Below are 13,438 nucleotides of genomic sequence, written 5' to 3' on the forward strand. Positions count from 1 at the left end.
CCATCACACACTCCCGGGGTCAGAAACAGAGTGAATCTCCCTCCGCACTGTCCCATCACACACTCCCAGGGTCAGACACAGAGTGAAGCTCCCTCCACACTGTCCTATCACACAATCCCGGGGTCAGCCACAGAGTGAAACTCCCTCCACACTGTCCCATCATACACTCACAGGGTCAGACATAGAGTAACGCTTCCTCTACACTGGTCCTTCACACACTCACAGGGTTAGGTACAAAGTGAAATTCAAAAGAAGCAGTAACATGGGTTCAAGGGACCAGACAGCTGTCTTTCAAGTAAGTTTTATTTTGTGAGTTCACCACTAAGACAAAACTCATGGGAAGTAAGAGCAGGAAAAGGGAAACATGGGTAAGAAATAACCATTCGGGGCCCTCGATCTGACCCTGCCCTCCTCGTTCCAGTGACTCAACCGCCACTCTCTACAATACCGAAGCTCCGCTTACTAGAACCCCACACTCCATGTCCATCCAAAGAGTTAAATACTCTCCCGGTAAAAATTTCCAAGTATATTGCTCCCTCCAGCTCGTTGATGCACAGAATGAAAAAGCCAGTGATAGTTCACGAGATGCTATCTGAAAAGATCCAGCAGCCTTAAAGGGACCAGTAGCAGAGAAAGCTGTGCCAGTGGACAATTATTTTCAAAAGACATTTAGGTAGGTATAGGGGTAGAAAAGATTTAGAAGGATTCGGGTGAAACACAAGCAACCTTGCCAAGCTCAAGTAGGCAGTTTGCTCATCTTCGATAAGAATGGCCCATTTCTGAGCCGTGTAAGTACCTTTATGTAGGCAATTTCAACTTCTCTTCTCCTCCAAATGATACCTCTCCTTCACTTCCACCCACACCGACCCCGGTCCAATCTCCTCTTCTGCCAAATTTCTCCCTCTTCAGCCCTTTACCACTCTCACTGATCACCTCGCAGCTTCTCCACTTCCACCCATCACCTCGCGGCTTCTCCACTTCCACCCATCACCTCGCGGCTTCTCCTCTTCCATGCATCACCTCGCGGTTTCTCCACTTCCATCTATCACCTCGCGGCTTCTCCTCTTCCACCCATCACCTCGCGGCTTCTCCACTTCCACCCATCACCTCGCGGCTTCTCCACTTCCACCCGTCACTTGGCGGCTTCTCCACTTCCATGCATCACCTCGCGGTTTCTCCACTTCCATCTATTACCTCGCGGCTTCTCCTCTTCCACCCATTCGCTCGCAGCTTCTCCACATCCTCCTATCACCTCGCGGCTTCTCCACTTCCACCCATCACCTCGCGGCTTCTCCACTTCCACCCATCACCTCGCGGCTTCTTCACTTCCACCCATCACCTCGCGGCTTCTCCACTTCCACCCGTCACCTCGCGGCTTCTCCACTTCCACCCATCACCTCGCGGCTTCTCCACTTCCACCCATCACCTCGCGGCATCTCCTCTTCCACCCATCACCTCGCGGCTTCTCCACATCCTCCTATCACCTCGCGGCTTCTCCTCTTCCACCCATTCGCTCGCAGCTTCTCCACATCCTCCTATCACCTCGCGGCTTCTCCACTTCCACCCATCACCTCGCGGCTTCTCCACTTCCACCCATCACCTCGCGGCTTCTTCACTTCCACCCATCACCTCGCGGCTTCTCCACTTCCACCCATCACCTCGCAGCTTCTCCACTTCCACCCATCACCTCGCGGCTTCTTCACTTCCACCCATCACCTCGCGGCTTCTCCACTTCCACCCATCACCTCGCGGCTTCTCCACTTCCAGCGATCACCTCGCGGCTTCTCCACGTCCACCCATCACCTCGCGGCTTCTCCACTTCCACCCATCACCTCGCGGCTTCTCCACTTCCAGCGATCACGTCGCGGCTTCTCCACGTCCACCCATCACCTCGCGGCTTCTCCACTTCCACCTATCACCTCGCGGCTTCTCCACTTCCACCCATCACCTCGTGGCTTCTCCACTTCCAGCGATCACCCCGCGGCTTCTCCACGTCCACCTATCACCTCCAGCTTCTCCACTTCCACCCATCACCTCGCAGCTTTTCCACTTCCACCCATCACCTCGCGGCTTCTCCACTTCCACCCATCACGTCGCGGCCTCTCCACTTCCACCTATCACCTCACGGCTTCCCCACAACCACCCATCACCTTGTGGCTTCTCCACTTCTACCTATCACCTCGCGGTTCTCCACGTCCACCTATCACCTCGCGGCTTCTCCACTTCCACCTATCACCTCGCGGCCTCTCCACTTCCACCTATCACCTCGCGGCTTCTCCACTTCCACCCATCACCTCGCGGCTTCTCCACTTCCACCCATCACCTCGCGGCTTCTCCTCTTCCACCCATCACCTCGCGGCTTCTCCACATCCTCCTATCACCTCGCAGCTTCTCCTCTTCCACCCATTCGCTCGCAGCTTCTCCACATCCTCCTATCACCTCGCGGCTTCTCCACTTCCACCCATCACCTCGCGGCTTCTCCACTTCCACCCATCACCTCGCGGCTTCTCCACTTCCACCCATCACCTCGCGGCTTCTCCACTTCCACCCATCACCTCGCGGCTTCTTCACTTCCACCCATCACCTCGCGGCTTCTCCACTTCCACCCATCACCTCGCGGCTTCTCCACTGCCAGCGATCACCTCGCGGCTTCTCCACGTCCACCCATCACCTCGCGGCTTCTCCACTTCCACCCATCACCTCGCGGCTTCTCCACTTCCAGCGATCACGTCGCGGCTTCTCCACGTCCACCCATCACCTCGCGGCTTCTCCACTTCCACCCATCACCTCGCGGCTTCTCCACTTCCACCCATCACCTCGCGGCTTCTCCACTTCCAGCGATCACCCCGCGGCTTCTCCACGTCCACCTATCACCTCGCAGCTTCTCCACTTCCACCCATCACCTCGCAGCTTTTCCACTTCCACCCATCACATCGCGGCCTCTCCACTTCCACCTATCACCTCACGGCTTCCCCACAACCACCCATCACCTTGTGGCTTCTCCACTTCCAGCGATCACGTCGCGGCTTCTCCACGTCCACCCATCACCTCGCGGCTTCTCCACTTCCACCCATCACCTCGCGGCTTCTCCACTTCCACCCATCACCTCGCGGCCTCTCCACTTCCACCTATCACCTCGCGGCCTCTCCACTTCCACCTATCACCTCACGGCTTCCCCACAACCACCCATCACCTTGTGGCTTCTCCACTTCCAGCGATCACGTCGCGGCTTCTCCACGTCCACCCATCACCTCGCGGCTTCTCCACTTCCACCCATCACCTCGCGGCTTCTCCACTTCCACCCATCACCTCGCGGCTTCTCCACTTCCAGCGATCACCCCGCGGCTTCTCCACGTCCACCTATCACCTCGCAGCTTCTCCACTTCCACCCATCACCTCGCAGCTTTTCCACTTCCACCCATCACATCGCGGCCTCTCCACTTCCACCTATCACCTCACGGCTTCCCCACAACCACCCATCACCTTGTGGCTTCTCCACTTCTACCTATCACCTCGCGGTTCTCCACGTCCACCTATCACCTCGCGGCTTCTCCACTTCCACCTATCACCTCGCGGCCTCTCCACTTCCACCTATCACCTCGCGGCCTCTCCACTTCCACCTATCACCTCACGGCTTCCCCACAACCACCCATCACCTTGTGGCTTCTCCACTTCTACCTATCACCTCGTGGTTCTCCACTTCCACCCATCACCTCGCAGCTTCTCCACTTCCACATAACACCTCGCAGCTTTTCCACATCCACCCATCACCTCGCGGCTTCTCCACTTCCACCCATCACCTCACGGCTTCCCCACAACCACCCATCACCTCGCGGCTTCTCCACTTCCACCCGTCACCTCGCGGCTTCTCCACTTCCACCCATCACCTCACGGCTTCTCCACTTCCACCTATCACCTCGCGGCTTCTCCACTTCCACCTGTCACCTCACGGCTTCTCCACTTCCACCCGTCACCTCGCGGCTTCTCCACTTCCACCTATCACCTCGCGGCTTCTCCACTTCCACCCGTCACCTTGCAGCTTCTCCACTTCCACCCATCACCTCGCGGCTTCTCCTCTTCCACCCATCACCTCACGTCTTCTCCACTTCCACCCATCACCTCACGGCTTCTCCATTTCCACCCGTCACCTTGCGACTTCTCCACTTCCACCCATCACCTCACGGCTTCTCCACTTCCACCTATCACCTCGCGGCTTCTCCTCTTCCACCCATACGCTCGCGGCTTGTCCACATCCTCCTATCACCTCGCGGCTTCTCCACTTCCACCCATCACCTCGCGGCTTCTCCACTTCCACCCATCACCTCACGGCTTCTCCACTTCCACCTATCACCTCGCAGCTTCTCCACTTCCACCCGTCACCTCACGGCTTCTCCACTTCCACCCGTCACCTCGCGGCTTCTCCACTTCCACCTATCACCTCGCGGCTTCTCCACTTCCACCCGTCACCTTGCAGCTTCTCCACTTCCACCCATCACCTCGCGGCCTCTCCACTTCCACCTATCACCTCACGGCTTCCCCACAACCACCCATCACCTTGTGGCTTCTCCACTTCTACCTATCACCTCGCGGTTCTCCACGTCCACCTATCACCTCGCGGCTTCTCCACTTCCACCCATCACCTCGCGGCCTCTCCGCTTCCACCTATCACCTCACGGCTTCCCCACAACCACCCATCACCTGGTGGCTTCTCCACTTCTACCTATCACCTCGCGGCTTTTTCACTTCCACCCATCACCTCACGTCTTCTTCACTTCCACCCATCACCTCGCGGCTGCTGCACTTCCACCCGTCACCTCGCGGCTTCTCCACTTCCACCCATCACCTCACGGCTTCTCCACTTCCACCCGTCACCTCACGGCTTCTCCACTTCCACCCATCACCTCGCAGCTTCTCCACTTCCACCCGTCACCTCACGGCTTCTCCACTTCCACTTGTCACCTCGCGGCTTCTCCACTTCCACCTGTCACCTCGCGGCTTCCCCACAACCACCCATCACCTTGTGGTTCTCCACTTCTACCTATCACCTCGCGGTTCTCCACGTCCACCTATCACCTCGCGGCTTCTCCACTTCCACCCATCACCTCGCGGCCTCTCCACTTCCACCTATCACCTCGCGGCCTCTCCACTTCCACCTATCACCTCACGGCTTCCCCACAACCACCCATCACCTTGTGGCTTCTCCACTTCTACCTATCACCTCGCGGTTCTCCACTTCCACCCATCACCTCGCAGCTTCTCCACTTCCACATAACACCTCGCAGCTTTTCCACATCCACCCATCACCTCGCGGCTTCTCCACTTCCACCCATCACCTCACGGCTTCCCCACAACCACCCATCACCTTGTGGCTTCTCCACTTCTACCTATCACCTCGCGGTTCTCCACTTCCACCCATCACCTCACGTCTTCTCCACTTCCACCCATCACCTCGCGCCTTCTCCACTTCCACCCGTCACCTCGCGGCTTCTCCACTTCCACCCATCACCTCGCGGCTTCTCCACTTCCACCTATCACCTCGCGGCTTCTCCACTTCCACCCGTCACCTCACGGCTTCTCCACTTCCACCCGTCACCTCGCGGCTTCTCCACTTCCACCTATCACCTCGCGGCTTCTCCACTTCCACCCGTCACCTTGCAGCTTCTCCACTTCCACCCATCACCTCACGGCTTCTCCACTTCCACCCGTCACCTCACGGCTTCTCCACTTCCACCTATCACCTCGCGGTTCTCCACTTCCACCCATCACCTCACGTCTTCTCCACTTCCACCAATCACCTCGCGGCTTCTCCACTTCCACCCGTCACCTTGCGGCTTCTCCACTTCCACCCATCACCTCACGGCTTCTCCACTTCCACCTATCACCTCGCGGCTTCTCCACTTCCACCCATCACCTCACGGCTTCTCCACTTCCACCCATCACCTTGCGGCTTCTCCACTTCCACCTATCACCTCGCGGCTTCTCCACTTCCACCCGTCACCTTGCAGCTTCTCCACTTCCACCCATCACCTCGCGGCCTCTCCACTTCCACCTATCACCTCGTGGCCTCTCCACTTCCACCTATCACCTCACGGCTTCCCCACAACCACCCATCACCTTGTGGCTTCTCCACTTCTACCTATCACCTCGCAGCTTCTCCACATCCACCCATCACCTCGCGGCTTTTCCACTTCCACCCATCACCTCACGTCTTCTCCACTTCCACCCAGCACCTCGCGGCTTCTCCACTTCCACCCGTCACCTCGCTGCTTCTCCACTTCCACCCATCACCTCGCGGCTTCTCCACTTCCACCCGTCACCTCACGGCTTCTCCACTTCCACCTATCACCTCGCGGCTTCTCCACTTCCACCCATCACCTTGCAGCTTCTCCACTTCCACCCATCACCTCACGGCTTCTCCACTTCCACCCGTCACCTCACGGCTTCTCCACTTCCACCCGTCACCTCACGGCTTCTCCACTTCCACCCATCACCTCGCGGCTTCTCCACTTCCACCCGTCACCTCACGGCTTCTCCACTTCCACCCATCACCTCGCAGCTTCTCCACTTCCACCTATCACCTCGCGGCTTCTCCACTTCCACCCATCACCTCGCGGCTTCTCCACTTCCACCCATCACCTCGCGGCTTCTCCACTTCCACCCATCACCTCGCAGCTTCACCACTTCCATCTATCACCTCGCGGCTTCTCCACTTCCACCTATCACCTTGCAGCCTCTCCACTTCCACCCATCACCTCACGGCTTCCCCACAACCACCCATCACCTTGTGGCTTCTCCACTTCTACCTATCACCTCGCGGTTCTCCACGTCCACCTATCACCTCGCAGCTTCTCCACTTCCACATAACACCTCGCAGCTTCTCCACATCCACCCATCACCTCGCGGCTTTTCCACTTCCACCCATCACCTCACGTCTTCTCCACTTCCACCCATCACCTCGCGGCTTCTCCACTTCCACCAATCACCTCGCGGCTTCTCCACTTCCACCCATCACCTCGCAGCTTCACCACTTCCATCTATCACCTCGCGGCTTCTCCACTTCCACCCATCACCTCGCGGCTTCTCCACTTCCACCCATCACCTCGCAGCTTCACCACTTCCATCTATCACCTCGCGGCTTCTCCACTTCCACCTATCACCTTGCAGCCTCTCCACTTCCACCCATCACCTCACGGCTTCCCCACAACCACCCATCACCTTGTGGCTTCTCCACTTCTACCTATCACCTCGCGGTTCTCCACGTCCACCTGTCACCTCGCGGCTTCTCCACTTCCACCTATCACCTCGCAACTTCTCATTTCACCCCACCTTTTCCCCTCACCTGGCTTTACCTAACACTTGCCTCCTCCACCTTGTTATTCTGGCTTCTTTCCTGTCCTGACGAAGCGTCTCGGTGTCAAAAGTTGACTGCTCATTCATCAGATGCTGCCTGGCCTGCCGAGTTCCTCCAGCATCTGTGTGTGTTACTGGAGATCCCCAGCATTGATGTTGGGAAGTTAATTCCTATTCCCTAGCTCCTCTTGTGTCACGATGAGACCACCCCCAGGGTGGAGTAGCAACACCTTATATTCCATCGAGGTAGCCTCCAATTTATCGGCATGAATATTGACTTTTCCTTCCAGTAAAATAAATTTCCCCCCTCCCCGCTTCTTCTCTTCCCCACACTGACCTCTTCTCACCTGCCTATCACGCCCCCCTGGGTCTCCTCCTGCTTCCCTTTGTCCTATGGCCGACTCTCCTCTTCTATCAGTTTCATTCCTCTGCAGCCCTTTACCTTCCCCATCTTTCTGACTTCACCTGTCACCTCTGGCTAGCCCTCCTTCCCCACTCCCCGCCTTTTCATTCTGGCATCTTCCCCCTTCCTTTCTGGTCCTCAAGAAGGGTCTTGCCTAGAAACATCGATTGTTATAGATGCTGAGTTCCTCCAGCATTTTGAGCATTATTAGAATCTCAGGTGTTTAGAATAGACTTGGTCTTCCAGGTGACGAGGTCAGTCTGAAGCCATCTTGGATACGCAAACATGTTTAGAGTTAAAAGGTGGTTTGAAAAGGGAGTGGAAATAGGATGATTATCTCAAGGGAGAGGGTGGCTGCTGTATTAAGGGTTAAACATGCAAGGTGCAGAGTGAAATGATTTGCAAGATTTTAAATCATGCCTTTATAAGTCCATGCAGCATTGCTTGAAATTTTGTATGACCTCATTCTGACATGGAAAGCTAGATTGATGGGATCCAGGGAGAATTGGCTAATTGGAACTGCCATTGCCCGGATGGCCAGAGCAGAGGGAAGGTTATTATCAAACGAGACGTCCATGACCAGTGGTGTTCACTGTGCTCAGTGCCAGGTCCTACTTGTCATCTGTTTCAATGATGTGGATGACAATATACAAGGCTCGGACAAAGTTTGCAGAAGATACTAATATTAGAGCTGGCATTGAAGGTGGTTATTTGAATTTCTGGAGGGAGCGATCAGTTGTGTCTGTGAAAACAGAGTTTAATACCCAACAGCCAGGTGTTGACTGTAGCGGAGAAGGCAGAGGGAGTAATAATGGCACTAAACAGCGACTCCTTCCCTTGCATCTTAAGAAAGAGCTCTATTTCCATCTTTAATATCTTCATTTTTCCCTTTCAGGTTTCTTTTGAAGACCCTGACCTGGAATTACATGCTGACTATGGTTCTTTCCGACACCGGGACCTGATGTCAGGGTTTCATGACTGGCCTTTTTTGTTCGCACACCATGATCCCGGCCTAAATATTCGGCTCGGCTTGGAAGCCTAGGATCTCAGGGCTCTGGAGATGGGTCAGTATCATGACAGAAGGCCCGTGTGTCATCGGGGAAGCTGGAAAATGTGTGGTTGTGTGCCCAAAATGGGCACGGAGCTCGAAAAAGGCGACATCGTAAACCAACTGGTTGTTTGTTGTGTTTCCCCTCTCAATGCGAAAACGGAGACATCTCTTTCACCCTTATTTTTCCCTTTCAGGGTTCTTTTGAAGATCCTGACCTGGAGTTACACGCAAACTTCGGTTCTTTGAGGGAATGGGACCCGTTCTCAGGGTTTCCGGACCGGATGTTTTTGTTCGGCATGCCAAAGGTTCAGCCTGAGAGTCCGGCTCGTATTTGGAAGGCTAAGATCTCGGGGCTCTGGAGATGGGCAGATCGAGGGTCGGTGTTGCGACAGGAGACTTGTGTGTTGTCGGGGAAGACAGAAAATCTTTCGCTGTGGGCCCGAAGACCCGAGATCTTGGCAATCTTCAGGCACAGAACTTGTAAAAAGCGAGAAAGCCGTCTTTTAACATTGTAAACCAGCGGGTTGTTGTTATGTCTCCCGCTCGAGGTGAAAATGTTGGGGGGGGCACCTCCTTCTCCTTTATTAAGGAGAAAGAGAACCTGTGGTTTGTCGAATGCCAGATGAATTGCGATAGTCTTTGGAGTAACTGCAAGGTCTGGATCTTTGCTATCGCCTAGCTCATGCCTGTTCTCGGTAGCAGTTGCGCTTTTTGTTTTCTGGTGTGGGGAGGGGGGATTGTTACTCGCTGCCGTTTACGTGGGGGGGGGAGGGGGGAGCTGGGGGGTACTTTGGGGTTCTTACGTTTACCTGTCATTCATTCCTTGGGGCACTTCTCTGTTTTTGTGGATGTTTGTGAAGAAAAAAGCATTTCAGGAGGTATATTGTATACATTTATCCTATATTAAATTGGACCTTTGAACCTTTGAATACTGAATCAACCAATACACACACACACACACACATTATCTAATACACTATATACACAGTATATTAGATAATGAAAACGCTAGATGAAAGCATAGAAAACTTTAAATTGCCCCCTTCAGGCCTAAAGGTTTAATCATTGTGGAGGATTTCTTACTCTTGTGGGATGACATTTTTCCTGACAAGGGGAAATATCTCTGTTTGACAGGAGAGATTTCTGGCTGTGGAATAATTTCAGGTTCTGGGGCCTCATCCATGGTGGTTGTAGAAGTTGACTCTGAGACTGTAGGAAGTGGTCTGGATGACTCTGGACACCATTTGTCTTCTTCCTTTCCCTCTCTCTAGTTTGTACACCTTGATCTTGTGAAAGTGAAGTTTGTTCACTGAAGTACATCTTATTAGTCCTTCCATTGCTCCCTTAATGACCTGATCTCTCCTATTGATTTCCTTATGCACAACATCATCTGACAAATCCTCTGGTTTTGTATCTCCAGTGACCTATTTCTTTATCATATTCCGTTCATCCAGCAGGGCTTTGCTTGTGGCATCGATGTTCACAAACAACGTATTTTCTCCCAGTTGGACTTCATTCAATAACTTTAACACTCACAGAGTAGATTCTGGTTCTTAACACTCACAAAGGCTAAATGTTTGGAACTCTCCTGAAGCTTCTTAACTCTCTGCCAGCTTGAAGCAAAGCCACATTTTGCAAGTAACTCCTTGATGACCATATCAGAAGCTTTCTCGGACATTTTGCCGACAAAGCCATTGGACCACTGCTTTCGTCACTTTCTCAATCCCTCAGAGCAGCATGGCCTTTCATTGGACCAAAGACAAGGACAGAGCCTGGCACCAACATCTACCTGCTTTCCCTCTTTTGGGAACAGTTCATGGGGACAGCTGTGACATCATCCAGTGCCCTTCTTAATTCATTTTCAGTTGACTCTATTACAGGGGATGTGGGCATGCAAATAGTTAATGTACAGTGCCTATAAAAAGTATTCACCTACCACCGCCACCCCACCCCCGCCACCGCCGGGAGGTTTTCATGTCTTATTGATTAATAGTAATTTTATTTGGTTTTCTTGACACCGATCAACAGAAAAAGACAAAGTGAGCAAAAGTGTGTGTCAAAGTGATCTAAATTAATTGCAAATATAAAACACAAAACAATTGTTTGGATAAGCATTCACCACCCTTACATCAAATCATCACTGGTGCAGCTAATTGGTTTTAGAAGTCACATAATTAGTTAAACAGAGATCACCATGTGCAGTCAAGGTGTTTCAATTGATTGTGGTAAAAATACACCTGTATCTGGAAGGTCCAACTACTGGTGAGTCAGTATCCTGGCAAGAATTACACCATGAGGACAAAAGAACACGCCAAGCATTTCCGTGAAAAGGTTTTGAAAAGCGGAAGTCAGGAGATGGATACAAGAAAAGTTCTAAGTCACTGAAAATCCCTTGGAGTACATTTAAGTCAATCATCAAGAAGTGGAAAGAATATGGCACAGCTGTAAATCTGCCTAGAGCAGACCATCCTCAAAAACTGAGTGACTGTGCAAGAAGAGGACTAGTGAGAGAGGCCACCAAGAGTCCTGTGACAATTCTGGAAGAATTAAAAGCTTCAGTGGCTGAGATGGGAGAGACTGTGCATACAACAACTGGTGCCTGGGTGCTTCACTCGTTGCAGCTTTATGGGAGAGTGGCAAAGAGAAAGCCAATGTTGAAAAGAAAAACTCACATGAAGTCCCAGCTAGAGTTTGCCAGAAGGCATGTGGGAGGTTTAGAAGTCAGCTGGAAAAAGGTTCTATGGTCTGATGAAACCAAAACTGAGCTTTTACACCATCAAACTAAATGTTACGTTTGCCAGATACTGCGCATCAAAAACACACCATCCCTACCGTGAAACATGATGGTGGCTGTATCATGCTGTGGGGATGCTTCACTGCAGCAGGCCCTGGAAGACCTGTGAAGATTGAGGGTAAAATGAATGCAGTAAAATGCAGGGAAATTCTGGAGGAAAATCGGATGGAGTTTGCAAGAAAACTGTGACTTGCGAGAAGATTTTTTTCCAGCAAGACAATGGCTTGCAAGACATAAAGCCAAAGCTACACAGGAATGGCTCAAAAACAATAAAGTTAATGTCCTGGAGTGGACACATCAGAGTCCAGACCTCAATCCAATTGAGAATTTGTGGTTGTACTTGAAAAGGGCTGTTCACTCATGATCCCCATGCAATCTGATAGAGCTTGAGCAGTTCTGTACAGAAGAATGGGGAAAATTGCATATGTGCAAAGCTGATAAAGACCTATCCACAAAGACTCAACGTTGTAATTGCTGCAAAAGGTGCATCTACGAAATACTGACTTGAAGAGGTGAGTAATTATTCATTCAATTATTTTGTATTTTATATTTGTAATCAATTTAGATCACTTTGTAGAGATCTGTTTTCACTTTGACATGAAAGACTTGATTGTGTCATAAAGGCCAAATTAAACCCACTGTGATTCAATATTGTAAAACAATAAAACACGAAAACTTCCAAGTGGTTGAACAGTTTTTAGGCTCTCCAATCAAGTTGTAGTTGTCTCAGCCACTCATGTTCCCACAAAGCTGCCCCCACCCCCCCGTGTACACACACAAGCTCAACATGGCTCATTGGTTGTTGTATTTCACTGTTATTGACGTCATTCCCACAGAAGATATCTTTTTCTCCAGTAGAAGTTCTTAGTTGGATATCTGCAGGATTTAGTTTAGTATCTTTGAAATGCCATTCAAACTCATTTTGTGTAATGAATGAAACAGTAGAACCAGTATCCAGTTCCATTTTAACTAATTTGCTGTTCACTTCTGGTGTTAGCCATATAATTAGTTTTCACGTTGTAAATCTCAAGGCTTCACAGCCCTGTGTCACTGACATCATTATCAGATTTTCCATCAATAGCATGCAGATTAGTGCTGTTTTTGAAACTGCAACTTGATATTAGGTTTTTCTCTTCTCTGTGCAGTTCATATATTTTTGTCTGCCCTACATACTCTTTGTTGCATTTCCTGCAACTCTCATCATTAGATCCGTATTGAGCTCAAGCTGCAATGGTAACATGATTTGTTCTGCCAGGCAGACCTCTGTCTAGACACTGCAATTTTGTTCTACCAAGCAGGTCTCTGTCTAGACACTGCAATTTGTTCAACCAGGCAGGCCTCTGTCTAGACACTGCAATTTGTTCATGCTTACATTCATTCCTGTCTGCAACACTCAACTGCATCTCTGTCTGCTGTTTCCATTGACATGGTGTTTTTTTAATATAATTTGTGTTTCAGTTAGGAGCTGTTTTTGAAAGCTTTCTTTGAAGAATCCACAAAGTAAATGATATTTCAGTGCATCATTAAGCCCATTACTGAACTGACAATGCTCAGACAATCTCTTTAATGCAGTCAAATCGACTGCCCTTCTTTTTTGATTCCTCTTATGAAAATGGTTTTGGTTCTAAATGTCACTGCATCATTACCTCGATATCAGCAAAGCTCATTTTGGCTGGTTTGGTTGGAGCAGTTAAAACTCGAAGCAAACTGTATGTCTTCAACCCAATGTCCTCAGCAAAATTGGTACCCGTTTCTCATTGGCTATTTAATTTGTTTCAGAATACTCAGCTCAGTTTATATATTAGTCCTGTATACACTTTCCAGTTATCTTTTGTGTAAT

Source organism: Mobula hypostoma, chromosome 30, assembly GCF_963921235.1.
Source record: "Mobula hypostoma chromosome 30, sMobHyp1.1, whole genome shotgun sequence".
NCBI lineage: Eukaryota > Metazoa > Chordata > Chondrichthyes > Myliobatiformes > Myliobatidae > Mobula > Mobula hypostoma.